Consider the following 18,051-nt stretch of genomic DNA (forward strand, 5'->3'; position numbering starts at 1 on the left):
TTTTAGTAGTCCTGATGTTCTGCTAATCAAGCTATCCTTTCTTTGGCCATTTTGTTGTCAGTTAGCTATTACTGATTCCTTTCTTTCTATTTAAACAATCTTAGATCTGCCCACAGTGTGCAACCTTCAGCAGCAGCTACAGTTTCAGCTTTGGGCAGAGCAGCCAAAAACTGGTAACAATTCAACTGTGAGAACATTGAAGCTGTAGCTTGTGCCTGTGTAAGAAAGGGTGTGTGAGTGAGCTGAAGATGAGGCTCTGTCCCAGCTTTTTGCAGCCATAACTCAGGAAAGAAAAAAAACTTCTTCATTCTAGCTTCCCAAAACCAAGGTGCATGTCTTATTTGAGAGCATGGGTATATGAGAAAGTATGGTATCTTGAGCACACTGAGCTGTGTATCTGCCCAACCAGAATGTGGCCCTCCTTAGCATATTTAGGTGCCATATGGATGCTCTCACGCTCAGAAATGAATTGCAAATTGTTAATAAGGGTGAAAATCTTCACAAAGATGCGTATCTACCATTTAGATGTGCAAAGTGAAACTGGATTTAGCTGCAAAGGTCTGCAATCCAAGAAAAAAATGCCACAAGAAAGAGAGAGTCCCATAACATGACAGCATTTCAAACAGAAGAGGCCGCTTGCAGACATGGAAAAAAAAGAAAAACAGCACTTTATTTTCAGCGTGGCACCTCCCTGCACTAAGGTCAGTGAATGCCTAGAAGAAGGGTGTTTGTGCCCAAAAGCTTGCAAAAAACTTTTTCCCAACTACTCAGTTGATCTAATAAAATATATCACATCTATGCAAAGAACCTGGCTGGCCTAGAAGAGGAATCGCATCCGTGTGACCTGGCTTGCCCAGTATCTCTATAGCTCATGTGCTTCAGCAGGGCTTTTTGGTGCTTTTATCTAATACTGGACTGAATCAGCTATTAGATAAAAACACCCAAAAAGCCCACTGAAGTATGTGAGCTATACAGGTGCTAGGGAGCTGGGTCAAACTGATGTGATTTCTCTTTCAGTAAAGCACTGGGTCATTGTTTGTTCCCCCACACCTTTCAGCAGCCACAGGTTTTGGAGTAATTGGTGAAATGATCAAAGTAGCCATGAAATGACTCATTTCTACAAATCTCTCCTAAACCCCATAGTGATGTATCAAATCTATAATAAATAGATATGTGAATTTTCTTGACATGAGTTTGGGGTGGCCAAATTACTCCCAAGCAGCAAATGTCATCCCAAAAAGGAAATCTCTCTTTCTATATACAAAAATGTCACAACTTTTTGTGTGACAGTGTCTTGGGATGCTCCAGTGCTAAAATAAATTAATTTGTATCCCATTGGAATATCCCTGCTGTGATCTTATTTTTATTATGCAACAGGACACTAAAATAACCAATGGGCTTGCGGTCGCTATCAGGAGTGCCTACCCCAGTATAATGAAGTGAGAATGAGAATAAGAAGCTAGGCCACAGGAACATAGTGGGAGAGGGGAAGCTTAGGTGCTGCATCAACATGGAGGCAGCAGGGGACCCAGAGCTAGAAGAACTGTCTGAGAATGACTTCCCAGAGGAGAGATAAGCCAGAATGCTTTCTGGCTTCGGGTGTTAACAAAAGCTTTCCCAGCTCAAGGGAAAATTACTTCTGACCCTTAGGCTGGCCTCCCACAAGCCTACATTCTTGGGAAAGAGTCAACACTACAATTGCCACACTGGAAGTAGGGTCCATGCCCCAAACTCGCTATCTTATGTTGTGAGCTATAGGGCCTACTTCCAGCCTCCACCCTCTGGGCTCTGCCTGATGCCTACTTCCAGTTTTACCACCCTGCACTGGATCAGTTCTTTCTCTTCACGAGCCCCAGGGGCTATAGCAGGCTCCAGTCAGAGCCAAGTTCTGCCTGGGAGGCAGCCTGTGACAGAGTGTCATTCATCTGCTACAATGACTCCTCCTGCAAAGGGTTATATCAGTGCCCTGGCCTTGCTGGTTCTCTGTGCAGTGAAAAGAGCACTAAACAACAGTAGCAACAGCTGGGGCCTCAGATAGGTCACAGAGCAAAGTGGAGAAGGGAGAAGGTAGCCAGAAAGAAAATAGAGAATACAAGAGAGACAGCAAGACAGCAATAAAGAATGGGAGAGGGTAGAAGACAATGATGGGAGATGGCGAGAGAGTGAGAGAGAGAGACAGCAGGAATCAGAGATGGAGTATGGAGAGAGAACAGAGGGGAGAAAGAAAGAGAGAATGGGTAGAAGCAAAAGCAAGTGTGTGGGGAGCTGTTCCTCGAAGCTAAACAATGGTGCAAGGATCCATAATGACTCAAGGTCATCCCTCTGTAACCTACCTTTCAAACTTCTTCCTACTGGTTTGCAGGACCACAACCATACATTATTAAATTCTAGGCTCCCCTATTGCCTTTGGTTTATTTATGAAATTATATTTGTACTCTTATGTATTCTGGCAGCTAAAAAGTAACTGTGGGGGAAAACCTACAAATGTGCATATGTGACAACACAAAACCATGAGGAAAAACACAGATAACATTAAAGTTAAATAAATGGTTAAAAAAAACCCCAATAGTTTCAATTTTAAGATTCAACTCTCCTTTTTTAATTTACTTTCTCTAAGATTAAAATGTGATTTTTGCTGGTTCAAACCATTACAAGACCATTATTTTTTTCTGGTGGCTTGAATTGGAACTGAACCCAAGCACACCAAATGGAGCAGAACCTGAACAGAACCAAGATAAATACCAGCTTCACTCTATGAGTGCAACACATGACTGATTTCTTTCAGAGACTCGGGGTGCATCTACATGTGTGCTTTACTGCAGATTTGAATAGTTATCTCCACAGTAAAGCATCACAGTTTACACATGCACTGGTATTAGGGCAAAGTAAATCAATTAACTCTGCCGTAGAATAGTACTATTGGGGATAGCACTATCTTATGGTGCAGTTACTAACTTCACTGACATGCATGTGTAGATGGTGACCAGGGCTGGCTGGGGCACGATGATGCTACAGTATGGGGCTGATGGCTACCTAGCCCCACACTGTAGCCACCTCATGCCCCGGCCAGCCTCTCTACTACCTGATGCCGCCACCCAGACCTTAGGGCTGACCCCCCTCAGACCCTCACCAAGCCAGGGCTTCTCTACCCTGGCTCACATTGCTGTGGTCCTGGGCACGCTGCACCTGGAGTGCTGTGCTGGAGTTTATCATGTTGCCCTAATGGTATGTAGATCCACCTTCTGTGTAAAAAACCTATTAATTTTTGGCTGTAGAAGCTTGATGGCTGAACTCTGGTACATAACAAATGTGACTTTCACCTTGAGGCTTTTGAAGAGATCAGCAGTGAAATCAGTGACGATTTGATGACAGGATGTTACTCTCCAGAAAACAGAGTAGATAGTATTAGTGATAAGTCATTAGAGAGAATATTTGTGATTCCCAGGGTACATAAGCTACCGCAGTTCTGCTGAAGTAAGTGGTGATTTATACCAGCTGAGGATCTGGCCCAACAACAAAGCTTAGTGAGTAGCATAGAACAACTTGCTATTTTCAAACACAAGCACCACAGACCAGGATTAGGTTGTAGTCATCCATCCTATATTCAACAAGCATGACACCGCATTCACTGATGTAGAACTTCATTGACTTCTATACATGGAGTAGGTAGGAGGACACCAGTATCTCAGGAATGTGGAGCAGATGTTTTGGTGTAATCAATCTTAAGCTCTGATGAGTCTAAAATACTTTTACTGACATCTGGATGTGTTATGGTTGTCTTATGTGGAGACTGGAAGACATTGTTGTTTCTGTTTCATAGCATGTCTCTGTGTCTTCAGAATTTACCTTAAGCTTCATTTGCCTTGGTGGGCCCTTTGTCAAAAGCTGCCCTATGTAAACACGTGTCTTGAAGATTCCAGAACCATTCTGTACTCATATCCCAATATCCAGAGTATTCCTGCATTAAAGCCTCCATTTAGAGATCTAAGGAGCTCTCCTCAGGGAGCTTGGGGTAAGATGTCCAAAACAGGAAAAGATCCTCAATGAAACTCAAAGGATTCTTTCTCTCTGAAAATCACTTCATTCAAATGTAGAAAAGAAGAAAAACAGTAAAACACACACACACACACACACACACACACACACACACATATATGCAGGCCTTCCGGGGGTGCGGGCAAGCCCCTGATCTTCCTGCCAGATGACAGGAGGCTGCTGCTGCCAGCTGGGATCAGCGCTTAAGCCAAGTAAGCCTGACTTCAAAACTCAAAACATTTCAAAACTTTCAAAATGTTTCAAGTACCCTGTTTTGTTTTGAAACTGGTTCGAAGGCTTTTGTTTCATTTCAGTGTTGTTGTTCTGAGTTTGAAACGCATCAAAACAGCTTCAAAATGAAATACCAGGTGAAATTTTGCACAGCCCTAATACATACATTCATATATACATATATATACACACTTATACATGCACTAACCAATTGCTCATCATGAATGATGGAGCGTTTCAGGGACAGCTTATATGCCCCCATCCCCCCCGCACTCAACCTTTGGGGACGGCCATGTAAATCAGGGGCGGGCAATTATTTGGGGTAGATGGCCACTGACCGAGTTTTAGCAAGCTATTGAAGACCACATGGGTAGCTCCATCCCTTGGCAGGTGCCCCACGCCCCAGTTGCCATCTTGTGACTAGAAGTCCTGCCCCCTAACTCCTGACTTTTGCCATAAGAAGTCTGTGTCCTTGCCCCTGGAAGTACTCCTTTCAGCAAAGGGTTGTGCCATCTTGGAATCAGAAAACTACCAAATTATATTCTAAAAAGGAAACATCTATGGCATTCATTAATTTGATTTCAAAAAATATTTTTGTTTTAATTTACATGTTTGTCTGTAGTGTATATAGAGGTGATTGCACAATAGCTTAAAATGAAGTTTTCCTCTTCTATATTGTGGGGGGTGGGTATAGGTATGTGGGGGGATGTGTGTGTGTATGAGTATGTGGGGTGAGGGAGAATGTAGGGGTGTGTGTATGGATATATGGGGTGTGAGTGGATATGGGGTTTGTGGGGAGCTGTGTGTGGGGGTATAGATGTGGAGGTTTGCATGTATGGTAGTATGTGTGGAGTGTGCATGCATTTGTTGGGTGTGAGTGTGAGACTCATCCTATGAACACACATACACACAAACTCTGCCCCTAGCCACACACCCACACTCACCGACCCATGCTTCCCCTGGCCGCACAACCACACCCACCCACTCAATCTGCCCCTGCCTGCACATCCACACCCACCTGCCCAATCTGCCCCTGGGTTCACAACCACACCCACCCACTCTGCCCCTGCCTGCACACTCATACTTGATCACCCACTCTGCCTTTGGCTAAACACCCACACACTCTGTCCCCAGCTGCACACCCACACACACCTACCCACTCTGTCCCTGGGTCCACAACCACACCCACTTACTCTGACCCTGGCTGCACATCCACACCCACCTTCCCACACCCACCCAATCACTCTGTCCCTGCCTGAACACACACTCTTCCCACCCACCCACTCTGCCCCTGGCTGCACACACAAGACATACACCTACACATACCCACACCATATCAGACACACCCACACCCTACTGGCACCCTGCAATGCAGCCAGGCCATGTGGTACCAACAGTGCCGCAGGCAGGGAGTGCAATTGCTGGGAGTGGGCTGGGCTGCTCAGTCCTGCTGAGGCTCCTCCTGGGTCCTACTGCCCCTGACTCCTAGGAGCTTTGTCAGGAGCTGGGCAAGTCAATAAAGTTTTAAAGCCTAAGGGCTCCCTCCACCTCCAGCTCCCTGCCTGAGGGAGTGGGGCCTATGCAGCCAATTACCCCCCAGCCTCTCTGGGGCACATGTGTAATTGGCCTCCAGCATTACGGACAGACAGACGGATGTACTAAGCCTTTTATTATATTAGAACAATGAGGATATTCATTTAGATGAAGGACTCAAAACTTCAGACTTAGCAGTGAAGCCGCTGGCACAGTGTACTGAAGCAAAGTCAGCACTGTCAGTGAAGCACCAAAGCTCCCGATACACTGTGGACCAGAGGAATACTTAGCACATGAGAGAAATAAAGTGAACAACTTACTGGGCATGTCTATACAAGATGCTTTATTGTGCAGTAGATTAATCTGCTGTGCAGTAAAGTATCATTGTCTATATGTGCGTAGCATTTACTACTCAAGAAATTAGTCTACTGTGCTGTTGACTACTACCTGTAGGTAGAAGTAGTAGATTAACTGCACAGTAGCTACTGTGTAGTAGCACATGTATAGATAGCTGACTGAGAGCAAATTGCCCCCAGTCAGCCCAGGCAGCAGGGGTTGGGGGAACTGTCCCCTCCCTGAGGTAGCTGCCTCCCAGCCGCATGCCCTGATCTGTCAATCATGGCATGGTGCTGGGAGGCAGGTGTCCCAGAAGGGGACAGCTCCCATGCCCCCTTGGAGTCCAGGCCTGGCCCTGGTGCCCCCTTGAAGCTCAGGGTTAGCACCCACAGGAGCCGGGCGTTCTCTCTGGCTGCTGCAGGGGGGCAGAGCAGGGCAAGAGTAGTCTTACACTGAACTGCTCCTGTTGAGAGCAAATTTGCTCCTGACGGGTGCATGTATTCCCAGGGAAAACTTACTGTGACGTATTTTAGTGCACAGTAAGTTTACAGTGCATTAATATCAAGTGTAGATACACCCACTGTCCTTGGCTACACATGACACTGACTGTGCAATTGTTACTGCACAGTCATTTAGTACTTGTATAAACAAGTACTAAATGACTGCACTGTAACCTGAGTTAATGAGCAGTAGTGATGATGAGCAGCTTTTTTGTGATGCTATTGAACAGTAGCCTAATACTACTGTGCAGTAGTGTCATGTCACGGTTTTGGGCTACTGTGCAGTCAGTGTCTTGTGTAGATGCAGCCACTGTGCATCAAATCTTCAGAAGCAGTTACACCTGTCATGGCTCAGAGAGGTACCAGCAACTCAAAGGTCTCCTTATCTATGCCACAAAGTATAATAAAGGGAAATCAGGACTGGAAAATCCACTTCAGAGCTCATATGAGCAAAGTGGAATAGTCTGAATCAATCAAGCCCCCAGAAAATGTCATCTGAACAACACACAGAGTCTGTAGAAACTGCAGAGGGTAGATTTCTGTAACTCAGGCTGCAGGGCTCATTAACTAACCAGAAAGGATCTGAAATGGAGTTAGAGCAGATTGTGTTAAAAGAGCTAGAGCCTTAAAAAGCCAACAAAAAAGGAAGAAAGAAAAAAAAGACAGATAGAAGAAAATCCTGAAAGCTAAGGGAGTTCCAGTAATCAGGAAATTAGACCCCAGGCCAAGAATCTAGACAATGTGATATCTGCAAAAAGTAATTTTTTTTAGACAGGCTATTTTTTTAAAGTCAACAGGATGCTGTCTGTTTGAAGATGTTAAAAGGTTCTTAATGTTAGATTAAGTCCAGAAAAGATGGATTAAGTGGGCAGAGTGCAGGTGAAGCAGTAAAAAAATGCATGACAACTGCTATTTATCACGTGGCTCTACAGCTTATCAAATGGCCATCACCTCCAACTACACAGTATATAAAAAACAACAGTATACTTACCAAGTGTAGCAATTTTAAACTGAGTACTAGCTGTTACTAACTCAAATAACAGAACTCTATGGATGTGTCTACATATTGCCCTACGGTGATGTAGTGATGTGCTACTTCCAAAAGGAAGTGCTAAAGCATGGCACCATTGCAACATCACCATACTGCATGTTGACATGCCCTGTGCTACCTACTTTGGGCCAATTCACATAATAATATGTAAATTATGTGTGCTTATGCAGAATAATACTTCACTACTTTTTTTGTGCTCTTGTTTGGATGCAAAAATATTAAAACAGAATCTTTTAGACTCTAAGGTAATTGTTTTCTGTTTGTTTGCTTAAATTTAATATACTTGTTCTAAAATACTTCTCTCCCTGTAATATATAAATTGAAACATTTTAAAAGCCTCTTTGTATCTTTTTCTATCTTCATTTACATACCAAAGGTTAATAAGATTTTGTACTGGGCACACTGTTTAATTAAAGGAACTGAATATCCTAAAAGAGGAATGCTTTAAGAATAGTACCTTACATTAACTCAACTGTAAAAACATTCTGGGTAATTTTGAAGATAAATCATCTCTTTTCACCTGTTTTAAGAATAAACCCTGCAATTCAAACCATCCAAATAGTGCAATCAAGTGTAATCACTATATCTGAGGAGGGCTGCACTGCACCATAGTCCCTAAGCAATTTTTATACTAATCAGATCCAGTGTTGTCCTTCTCTTCTTGCTGTTATCCGTCCAAGTCTGGCTAAGCATTACAGATAAGCTTCATTTAGCTGTATGCCATGAAAGCACCTGTAAATTGGAAAATTTGCTGACATTTTCACTGCCAACCTGAAGTCTATATTCCAAGAGGCACAGTTAAGTCTATATTCCAAGAACCACTGTTAAGGAATCTCATTTTTGGGGAGTCAAAAGAGTAAAACACATTGCACAGATCCTTGCTCACTGCAGAAATACAGCAAAAGCAGTTCTTCTGTGTAGTTGGCTGGCAGTAGTACATTGCCAACAGCTAGAAGAATTTGTAGGGTCAGATGTCCACTAGAACCATTGCTTCCTGTCCAAGTAAGAGCTTGCACATGATGATAATGATAGTGGTGGTGGTTATCATTGCCCCTAATAATGGACTAATGGATTTTTACCCAAAGGGTATTTAAAATTATGCCTCCTGTGATTTCCCACTGCAACACTCTAACCACCACACCACAGGTCATCTATTATCAGTGTCTTCTGTGGCACTTCTTTTGAAGCTGGCTTTCTGGGCAGTCATGAAAGATAGTTATGCAGGATCAGAGAGTGTATGGCTCAGTTAGGTAGTTGCTGGTTTGACATGGAAAAACCCCTAGGTTCCTCACCCCTAGCACAGCCATTCATCCATGTTTTCCAATAACTATATTAGCGGCTCAGCATCAAAAGGAACATAAGAAAAATAACTGACAAACAGCTGACTTGTGGTATGGTAATTAAAAAGCCTAGCAAGCAACAGAAGCCCAGGTCCAAACTCTAAGTAAAGAATGCCTAGAACCTATGAATTCCAGCCTCTCAGGCAAATGCTCTTGCTCCCAAGCTATGAGGGGAAAAAAGGCACATGTGTACAGTCTTTTCCTGTTCCTGGGACTAAGTCCTGTAGTTACAGGCTTTGGGCAACTCTGTTTTCAGGAATCTAAGGCCAATGCAAAGCCTCACAGGATGCACAACCATACTATGACTGCTACTGTGCATGTTCCACCTGCATATCTGAATAGCTATGAATAGTCATCTATGTGTGTAGAACTATGTGTTTAGGAATAGAATTCTCCTAAGTGCCAAAAAAGTTCTGTAGGTAGCTAAAACCAAGTTACCTAGACAACTTTAAGAAAGTATAAAATGTTACTCTAAGTGTTCACAGTATATCAGTAGCATAGCTCTTGTTAAATTTTGAAGGCATTATGACACTGTAGACTTTAAAGCAGGGATTTGAAGTAAGGTCATAAGAATCCCTGTTGATGTTTAGGAAGAGCTTCTACCAGTTGTGAGGGGCTGCATGGGAGAATGTACAAAGGTACCTCTTTATAAGAAAACAAGTTTATGATGGGGATTACCATCATGGGATGATCAGAGGAAGGCTCAGGTGACTGGTAGAGGTGGCACAAAGGGGCACATGCCCCCTCCTGAGATTGGCCTCTGATTCAGCACCACTCAGGACAGGGGAGTTTTTTTGTCACGCAGGTTGGCAGCATGTGTGTGTGTGCAGGGGGGGAATTAAGCCACAGCACAGAAGTATAGGAATGGGTAAGGGGTTTTTGGCCCACCCCCGGGCCTGCCCATAATTTGTGCTACCCCAGACTCTGGAGGCATCAGTCACCCCTGGAGGAAAGTGTCAACTTTTTGATACTGAAAGAGACATGATAGAAGGGGGAGAGTGCAAAGAGGTTTGAAAGTGAGGTAAGCAGTTTACATCTGATGCAATATGGAAGGTGGACTTGGGGGAGCGTTGCACTGAAAGGGATGACAGAGTCATAGTGATGAGCTAAAGGAATGATCTTCATAGTACCATTCTTAGTGGAGATGGGTGAGCTAAGACAACATTTGCCAAAGAGAAGGATGTCACAGTTATTGAGATTTGACACAATGAGAATCTGGATGATAGATAGAAAAGGTGATACTTTGGCTATAGTATGTAGAAAGATTCTGAGAGGTTTAGCCATAGGCTGGATGTGAGGATTTAAAGAGTAATCTGAGATGATTCCTATGGCATGGCTTAAATGACAAATGGGATGGTAAATTCATTGTGGTACCATTTTGAAATAAAAGCAGGTAGTAGGAAGGAGTTGAGGGGAAATAAGAGGTCTGTTTTACCTATGTTAAGTCTTAGGTGACAGCTGGTCATTCGTGAGATGTCAGAAAGACAAACCAAGATTTTAATCTGGTCTGGAGATATGGCTGGAGTACAGAGATTAGTGACTCTGAGAGGGTATCGAAACTAGAGTTTGCAGACAACATTAAAAAGGTGAGATCAGGTGTAAAGGAAAAAGGTCCTGTGGACAAGTAGAGTGCTCTGTGGTACCCTCACCAAAGGCTGGAGGATAGATAAGAAAGATTCACTGAAGGATATCACAAGGGAACAACTGGAGGGAAGAAGAGGACCAAGAGGAGTGGAATCACAGACTTTCAAGAAGTCTGTGTTAAGGAAGTTGACAGGCCAAGGGGGATGAGGATGGCATACTGATCCTGAAATCTGGCTAAGAAGTCATCATTACAGACTTTAGTAAGAGCAGTTACAATGGAGTCTAGGGACAGAAACCAGACTGGGGAGTGCCTAAGATGGAAGTGGAAGAAAGGAATCAGCCATTTTAAACAGCACGTTCAATGAGCTTATATATAGAAGAAAAGAGAGAGATGGTCAAGAACTGGTGAAGCAGCTGAGAGTAAGAGTGTGCAGGGTTTTTTTAATAGGAGAAATTCATCAAATTTTTACTGTATAGGAAAGAGCCAGAGCAGAGTGAGAGGTTAAAGAGATGAGTGAGGGAGGAGATGTGAGTAGATGCAAAGAAGATTAGGAGATGGGTTGTGATGGGATCCTTTGGGCAAGTGGAGGAGCTATATAAGGCTTGAGGAATGAATCAAAATTAGTGAAGAAGTAGCTAAGAAAGTTGATGTGGGAAGCATATAATCTGGAGAAATGGGACTACTTAGTAAAGAAAAATAAGAACATAAAACATGATATAATTAATTTATAGTGGATGAAGTCAGACTGGCTATAGGATTCCCAGTAGAAATTGTCCATAATGTGAGAGCAGGAGTGGAGAAAGCAAATGTTGGGGATGTGCTAATGCTGGGGGTTGGTCAGTGTGGTTCTTGCAATGGGAGAAAGGGGCAAACTAGACAAGGGTGGGGAAGAATGATACCTGGAGAAAAAACAGTAACAACATCAATGAAAGACAAGGAAGAGGAGCAGGGGAAAGAGATTTGACAGCAGGCAAGATATCAGTACTGAAGGACTGGAGGCAACACATGGGCCAAGAGGCAGAACATGAGAGATAGATGGGGAATGTTGAATGAGGTAACACAATGATCATGTAATAGCATGATTCACTAAGTTCAGGAATAGATCAGAAAAAAACACCAATTTGGGTAAAGACCAAGTCAAAGCAATAGTGCATTAGGTGAGTGGAAGTGTTGAACCATGCCTGCAGATCAAATGAAAAGGTGAAGGCAAGACAATATGTTACTAGACAGTCAGGTGAGTTAATCAGCATGGAAATTAAGTCAGAAAGCGTAAAAGTGGAAGATTGTGAGAAAGAGAAACTAGAAACAGGTATCAAAATGCAAAAGAAGTTTGATGGGCAAGATGATAGATGATAGCAAACAAATAGTTGGGAGTGGGAATGGAATGAAAGAAGAGACAGGTACAGGAAAGAGAGGAGGAAAGCAGCTTGGAATCCCCTTCACAGACTGGTCCATGGCTTGGAGTGCAAGAGGAGAAGCTTCTAAGAGAGACAGCAACTGCAGAGGCAATGTCAGATGAAGAGAACTGGATCTCTGATAGTCAGAAGCTGGAGCAAGTAAGATCTGTGGAGAGCACACATGGTTATGGCCTTTTTAGAAATGGAGTGGGTGTTCCAAAAACAGCAAGGAGAGGGGAAGAGCAGAGGTGAAGGACAGGCCTAAGGTTAGGAATGGTGACACCAGACAAATGGAGGTGATGGTTGGGACAGATGTGGAAGGAAGAGAGGGGTGGTATGGAAAGAGAACATGGATTGGGGAAAGTATCGTCAAAGTCAAGAAGAAGAAGGATGTATCTGTGTGATCTAGATTTGTGCTGGTAGGAGAGGTAGACAATCAGGATGGAGAGGAAAAGAGGAGCAGGTAAAATCAGTTGGAACTTTAGAGAAATGAGCATAGGAAGGATGGGGAGATGTGGCAAGATGAGGCAGTAGGGGATAGGATAAGGACAAAAATATGCAGCAGAAATGGGGTGTGCTGAGCAGAATGGTAGAGATCAACCTGGGTATAAAAAATTCTGATGGGGACATTTGCACAGGCAGCTCGGCTGGGCTACCCCTCCCTTCAGAGGAGTCAGACCATAACCCTGGCTGAATTTGGAAGTATGGAGTGGTGTGGCCATGATTGTGCAGTTGTTACTGCATAAGCATTTAGTAACTAGAGTTACTGCACAGTAGCATCATCACTGAACAGCTTTTTGGTGACACTGACTGTGCAGTAGTTCCTTACTACTGCACAGTAGGGTTGCATCTCACTTTGTGCCACATGACAGTAATAATGAGCTACTGTACAGTCAGTGTCTTGTGTAGATGTGGCCTGTGTGTGTAGATGAGGCCTGTGTGTATGAAAACATGTAAACCAGGAATGCCTGTTTGTACCTCCTGTCACAAAAGATCTGCAGAGTGGACACAACTGGAAGAAACCATGATGGCAGGCTGTAGCTTTTCTGACAAGGACCTTTGCACTTTCCAGGACATACCCTCTGATGAGAAATTGTGAGAGTAGCTATGGCAATCTGATTTCTTTCAATTATATTTCTCTTTTTTTGCGGGGGGAGGAAATAAACTACAGCAAAAATAGGAAAAAGACTACAGAAAATGCTAGTACTAGTGTTTGAAAATCTACACAGTGAATTATACTATGTATGCATTTTCCCAAGGAAATGAAAACTGTATATTATATGAAATGCACTGTAAATTTGGAAATCAATTATAACCACCTCAGTACTATTACTAACACCAGAGCTAAAATCTCCTACTTCTAATAATTACTACCTTCAATCCTCCAAAGCAAAGTAAATGAAACACAGTTGTGTTAACTTTCTGATTATTTTTGTTGAGACTTATACAGACATTAAATGTTTTATTCTTTTTTGAATTTTCACAAGTTAGTCTCTTTGCAGTATTGGTCTATGTGAAATGGTGAAAGCAACTTGAAGAATAACTTTTTTTTCTTGTAGCTCACAGTAGCAATTTTGTTTGGATTTACACTTCACTGTCTGCTGAGCAGAAAACCAGATTAAATGGAAAAAGATATAAACAAAATCATTTTGAAAGAGTACTCGAGGATTTACGGTACTATACTTGACTTGGAGTGATTGGCAGCACATTAAATAGAGCTTTGTGTCAGCTGCAGAGTAGACTCTGCAAAGGCAGGATGTCAAGTTACGAACTGCAGACTTTGCGACTCCAACTTAACTCCTTGTTACATTTTCTGATATTAGCTGAGAGAAAGTTTATATCTACAGCTCTGGAGAAATTAAACACACACACAGTTATGTGGCCAAGTAAATTCTGACTAAATAAAATATTAGTGAAACAAAACTAAAAAGAGAAACAAAACAATCCTTGTATTTTTAAATAGGTTATTTCAACAAGAGCTATATAGGTTCAAGAGGCCCTAGAGTAAACTATAGCTTTGTCTTTGAAATAGATTAAGTTGGGACCTTTTCAGCGTGACAACTCTCACCTCATTGGTTGCTAAAGATTATTTGATGGTTTATATACCGCTTCCTCCCCACACCCACTAAATGCTTGTGACACTGCACGCTGCAGTACAGTATCAGCAGCCACAGATAAAAGGCCTGACTTCTTTATAGAGCTTCAAGATTATTTTATTTATATTTATTTAAAGGACTTCCCCAGGAAATACCTTCTGAGAGCTAACTGAGTTCTGGAAATATATAGGAGACTAAAAGATGCAGCCACTGAAACCAAAGTCACACATATTTCCTGTTGGTGACAATAAATACTTTGAACTGCCATAGTTCATTTTATATGAAGATCTCAGAGAACTTTACAAATATTAATCAGGTGTTATTCATTCACAGCACTGTGTGGTAGTTTAATATTTTCAGGGACCATGTCAGCAGTCCTCTTCAGTTTTCAGGCAAAGTTCCCACTCCTGCTTTTACAAAGCAAAGATTTCAGGAACCCTGTGGGTAGTTTATGCTCAAGCCCTAACAAATTGTGAATTTTCTTAATTTTGATTCTAAAAAGGACTAAGTGTCCCATATTTGAGCAGTTGTAACTACGGGGGTGTTTCCAGAAGTAATGCCAACTTTTTAAATAAAATAATTTTGTGTACAATGATCATTTACTAGACCACATAGTCATAAAAATGGGTGCGTTTGGCAATAATGGCATCAGTGCCCTTTGGTGCTGTGTAGTTTTATGTTTTTCATTTGAAAAAAAACTGCTGTTACTTTTGGAAACATCCTCATATGTATAACCTTGCTGCTCATCCTATAGTATCATGGTACCAGCTAATGCTGTGTTTGTTTACATAGAGGAACTATTAGGTATCTCAAGCGAATCAGGGGGACTCTGGCAAAGAGAGACTTGAGACAAATTTTGGATCAGCCCTGTAGGCACTTCCCTGTAAGAGTCTGTTATGCTTAGTCCCATGATTCTTGCATCCTTCTCTGTACATTGGCCCACCTTTAACAGAATAGGTGAAGTTTCTCCTTTACCCGGTTCTTCTATACCTGGGCAGTCATCACATTTTCCTAGGTAGAGGGAGATGTAGTTCTGAATCCTTTCAAGCTGAAGAGCTGGAACCCATGTCTCCCTTATCCTAGGCAAGTTTCCTGACCATTAGGCTATTATACAATAAGTAGTCACCTGCCTACTTCTCAAAATGACTGAGACTGATGTGCTTTATATGGAACTCAGTCTTGCCATGCTGTATTAGGCCTGATCTTAGCACACCTACTAGACTGATGCCCTTCATGAACTTAGGCAATGTTTAGGTGCCACTCCATTTCATCTGTGGACATCAAGAGAGCTTAAGTGTGAGGTGCCTAGCTGCTAAGAATAGATCGCTTCTGAGATTGTGTTAAAGGCCAAGTTTAGATATATAGACAGCAAATAGATTTAAGCGTTAATAGATTTAATACTTAATACTGAGTTGTGTGGGTTATGGAGCAGGGAATTCTGAATCAATTCTTAATGTTTTTATATGCCTATTTTCTAACTCTCATCTGACAGCAGAGTTCAACCATCTGGATCTGGCCCTTATCTGTAGATTTACATAGAACCTAAAAAGAATTTCAACACAGTGGGTTCGTCTATACAAGATGCTTAATGTTCAGTAGCCTAATAATACTGTGCAGTAGCATGCCGGGAAAAAACCATGCTAATACACTACAAAGCATTAAGCGACTGCGCAATAAACATCACTAAAAAAACATGTATTAGCACTACTGCATGGTAACTGTAATTACTGCACATTTAGTTAGTACTTCATTAAGCCAGTACTAAACTAAATGTGCAGTAATTACTGCGCATTAATGAATGTGTAGATGTGCCCAGTAAGAATTTCCCAAGATCTAACTTCTATAGACTCAGATAAGCAGAAATGACAAAATCATATGCAGCAGCCTCAGATGGTGACTTTCAATAATGTTACAATAAACATATAACAAAATCATTTCATTTTTTAAAAGCTGATCTTTGTACAACGGATGCTGCACTTCATTATTGTTTCAGATACTAAACGTTAATTGGAGCTGGAGCTGTTTAGCACCCATAAGAATCTAAGCCTGCTTGTTCTCAAGCCAGCTGTAAATAGAGTCTATGCCTACACAAGACATTGACTGTGCAGTCATTTCTGTGCAGTCATTTACTACCTGTCTAAACAAGTACAAAATGACTGCACAGTAACTAGAGCTACCGAATAGCTGAGCTGTGGAACGGCTGTTTCGTATCACTGACTGCACAGTAGCTTGTGACTGTGCAGTAGCATCATGTCATACTTCCTGCCATGCAACACTACTGCGCAGTAGTCATGGGCTACTGCCAGCATCCTGTGTAGACATGGCCAGAGTGATTAGAAATACCAGATTGCTCATCACCTGCCCTATATCATTTCAAAGAAGAACTCACATTTTCCTTACAGATTCTGCCAGTTACCAAGGCTACATTTTTTTGTTCTGGCCAGTATTAACTTACTTTCTGGCCTTTCCTTTAATTGTAAAGTCAATGGTCCAAAATAAAAAAAAATCCATGTTTGATGGTTCCAGGGTTAAAAAAAGTCCATGTTTATTTTTCAAGGTGGGTTACTGGGAAGAAAGTGAGTTGGGAAGGAAAATGAACTAAAAATATCCCAAAGAACAGAAGAAAAATGTCAATTTGGAAGATTACAACTAGTAAGTTTAATTACTTGCTTTTTTTCTTATTTTTTTCATATAGATTACACCATTGCTGCCTCCCCTTATTTTTATACCTTATTTCTTAACTAAAGTCAACATAAATTACCTTTTTAGTGTTATTCTTTGATAAGTAAGGGGACTTAATTACTCAACCTCTCTTATAATGTTACTATATCACTGAGGAAATAATGGTGTAAAAGTCTACATAGATTAAATCTCAGTTTCAAAGACCCCAGATTCAAAGGACCCATGATCTTCTTGATTGTTTATTTTTCTAGTCTTTAGATACATAGAGACCAAGCACACTTACATTCACCACACCTTCAGATACTGATTGCTATATGTGGATTGAACACTCATTTGTTACACCTAAAAGATGCAACATAACATAAATAAATACAGTATATTTAGGAATATTCATTCTCATAAGTGTTTACATATATACAACTTCTGTTAATCTTAATAGTGGTAGTTGTATGCACAAGAAGAAGGAAACTTCCTCTTATGCCACTAGCACACATCTGGGAGGGAAGGAAGCCAGACATAAATGTCAGTCAGAGGATTGCTTCCTAGGATGTGAATTCTGAGAGACTGAGATTAGATCTCTGTAATGCTCCAAATCTCCAGTAGCCCTCCAGAAAACAAGCCTCTGAAGATTATTCTTAACCTTAGCACCCATCTAAAACTGGAATGACTGTTCTGCAACTGTCATTTATTCTTGATTTTTTTTAGTTGATAACATTTATAATCCTGGTTCTTTAAAAAAGTTGGGTGTGTCTTCACTAAATGTAGCCCAACATCTTGATTCATTTATCAAAAATCTGATCATTAAAAATATACACAGAGATAAACATTGCTTAGGTTTCTCAAGCTAGAAAAATAATTATAAAATTAATAACAACATGAGAGAAGCATATTTGTTTACAGAAAAATATAGTGTTTTTGAAACAAGTCCAGAGCTTGTCTTATTCTGTGTCCTTAACACTTCTAGGATAATTTTCCAAATGTTTCCTTTTGAAGAAGTATAACTGGCATTCTAGCTTTTGCCTAGACGTATCTTTTTAAAGACATTTCCCTCTTTTTTCTAATGGCACAGAACCCACTTAGAAGTGCATTGCTGCACCCAACTTTTCACAACGAGGAAAGAAAACTTAAACATTCAGCAAAACCTAAGTAGAATCGTGCTATATTTGTTGTGTCCTTTTGAATGCCTCAGCTGTCCTCTGTGCACAACTACCTTCTACATAGCAAATATCTCAGCTGCCATGTAAAAAAAAAATCATTTACCACTC

The sequence above is a fragment of the Crocodylus siamensis genome, chromosome 3, assembly GCF_052110815.1.
Source record: "Crocodylus siamensis isolate JL-2025a chromosome 3, ASM5211081v1, whole genome shotgun sequence".
In the NCBI taxonomy this organism is placed as follows: Eukaryota; Metazoa; Chordata; order Crocodylia; family Crocodylidae; genus Crocodylus; species Crocodylus siamensis.